Source organism: Gavialis gangeticus, unplaced genomic scaffold, assembly GCF_001723915.1.
Source record: "Gavialis gangeticus isolate Ggan-Ray unplaced genomic scaffold, GavGan_comp1, whole genome shotgun sequence".
Taxonomy (NCBI): Eukaryota; Metazoa; Chordata; order Crocodylia; family Gavialidae; genus Gavialis; species Gavialis gangeticus.
In genome coordinates this window covers 514832-517628 of record NW_017729032.1, presented here as the reverse complement: position 1 = coordinate 517628, position 2797 = coordinate 514832, and positions in this window count along the sequence as shown.

Here is a 2797-nt window from a genome sequence, read left to right as displayed (position 1 = left end):
CTGTGGAATTAATTAATTCAACGTCATACCTTATCACTTTCAAATTGACAAAAAATAAGGAGCACAACCAATGTGGTTTTAAAACTGGAGTGCCTTTTACTGACAATTAGCTGAACAAAGCAAAAGTTCCCAGTCCTCTGCACACCACATACTGACAACCTCTTGGAGGACTTTCTTAATCAACCTCATCGGTGATTTGACTATTAAGGTTTTTAACAAGGTTTATTATTTTCTCCATCTTTGGCCTGAGCGGTGAGCTGGGTAATTAATTGTAGTTTGTCCATTTGTCAGAATGATTAAGGCAGTTTACCAAATTGCTGTCACTTCCATGTTTGACCTTCAGCTACCTGTTATGTTCTTTTGACTAGCATCAGCTACCATTAAGTGAGCCATTAAGCTCTCTGTTCCCATTATTTTCCTTGACAATTTAATATATTTTTATTTGATTTGTTCAGTATAAAATACATAGGATCATTTCAGCTAGAAAGCAGCGTTTTATATATATATATATATATATATATATTTTATATATATAATTTTTTATACAGAGAATATATATTTACAATTTATTTGCAATTTATTCTCTGTGTCTGTGTGTGTACATATATACATATATAAACACACACATGCGTGCACACACACACACACAATAAATTGCAGGAGCCCAATTTTGCTAGATACACACCCATTTAGGTCAGCACTTGACAGCCTCATTGTTAATCCAGACTGTGCCTCACTTTACCTATGGGTGTCTCATTCAAAACCTATCCATGGCCAAAAGTCATCACCAGGGATCTTTGTTTTCTCTGAGAAAAAAAAGATCCCCAATTTTCAGTTTTAAAAAAGTAATCCAAACCCCACATTTTTCCGTGGTTAAAATGAAACAATTTAAGCCCATTGCTTCTTGTCCTGTTCCTAGAGGAGTTGGAGAGCAGAGTATAATTATAAAATCAAATAAATATTCTTATGCAGTAGAAATGGAAATCATCATAATTTATATTATATATTTATTGGAGAAACAGGCTGATATAAAGAGAGTGGAATTCAATAACAAGTGCAAAAGATGCCTTCCCTCTTGCATTGTGTAAAGGGTTAAATCATTTAATGCCACTCTGCAAAAGAGATATGGTTTTATCTGTTGGAAAAAACCACAGGACAGACAGCTAAGAGCTCAATAGTCCATTCCTGTCTCCGCCACTGACCCATTCAGTAGCCTTGGGAAAGCTCCAGGACCTCTCAATTAAAAACCGCCTCAGTTAAAATTTGTGAAGCATTTTTGAGATGTTGGGGAGAAAGATGCTACCATATATGCAAAATACAATTTTTTAATGTATCATGACCTAAAACACAATATGGGATCACCAAATCATAGAAAATGAGGGTTGGAAGGACCTTCAGGAGGTCACATCTAGTTCACCCCTCTGCTCAAAGCAGGACCAGCCCCAACTACAGCATCCCAGCCAAGGCTTTGTTTTGCCAAGTCTTAAAAACCTCCAAGGATAGAGATGCCACCACCTCTCTGGGTAACCTGTTCCAGTGTTTTACTACCCTCCTAGCGAGAAAATTTTTCCTAATATCCAACCTAAGCTTCCCTTGCTGCAATGTGAGCCCACTGCTCCTTGTCCTGCCATCTGCCCCCACTGAGAACAGCCCAGCTCCATCCTCTTTGCACCCCCCTGCAGGGAGTTGAAGGCTGCTGTCAAATCTTCTCTCAGTCTCGCTGTTCTCCAGACCAAATTAGCCCAGTTATCTCAGTCTTTCCCCACAAGTCATGTCCCCCAACACCCAAACCATTTTCATTGCCCTCCACTGGACTCTCTCCAATGTGTCCACATCCTTTCTGTAGTGGGGGGCCCAAAACTGGTCCCAGTACTCCAGATGTGGCCTCACCAGTGCTGAATAAAGGGGAATACTCACTTCTCTCAATCTGCTGGCAACGCTCCTACTAATAATGCAACCCAGGATGCCATTAGCCTTCTAGGCAACAAGGGCACACTGCTGGCTCATACCCATCTTAATGCCCACTGTCACCCCCAGGTCCTTTTCTGCCGAGCTGCTGCCCAGCCAGTCAGCCCCAGCTTGTACTGGTGCATGGGCTTGCTCTGTCCTAAATGCAGGACTTTGCAATTGTCTTTGCTGAACCTTGTGAGATTTCTTCTGGTCCAGTCCTACCCAGTCTGGCTCTCTGCTCCAGCATGGGAAAGAAACACTTCTTCCCAGCTGTCATGGCATGGAAACAATGAGTTTTAAGCTGAGATTTGCAGGAGAGGCTGCTGATCTTGGTTTCCTAAATTTCTAGGCCTCCCAACTTGGGACACCTTCAGATCCTGATTTTTCAGGGTACAGCTGCTTGGCTTTTGGCTGTCACGTCAGACAGTCTTGAAGTAGCACGATCTTCTCCGGGCAGCAGCAGAAGGCTGTACCTTTGTTTACCTGCTTTTGGCAACCCGGGACTACTCATTGCGTTCAAAGGGCAGCTTGATGGGGAGGCAAATTCCTTGTTATTGTTATTCCCCATGAACACCTGCCCATTAATCATTTGTTTGCAGTGACCAACCGATTACTGTCCCTGATAATGCGATAGGGAAAGGCTTTTCTCAAAACAAGTTGGTTTTTTTTTAAATATTAATCACCAGGAGTGGGAGAATAATTCACAACAATTTACTCATTGAATTTTATATTTTCTCTGTTCATGAGTGATCCATGAGCAAATCATGGTTTCCCAAGATGCCCTTGTGGATTGAAATAAGTTGCTAATTTTTTTTTCTTTTTTTTTCTTTTTCTTTTTTTTTTTTTT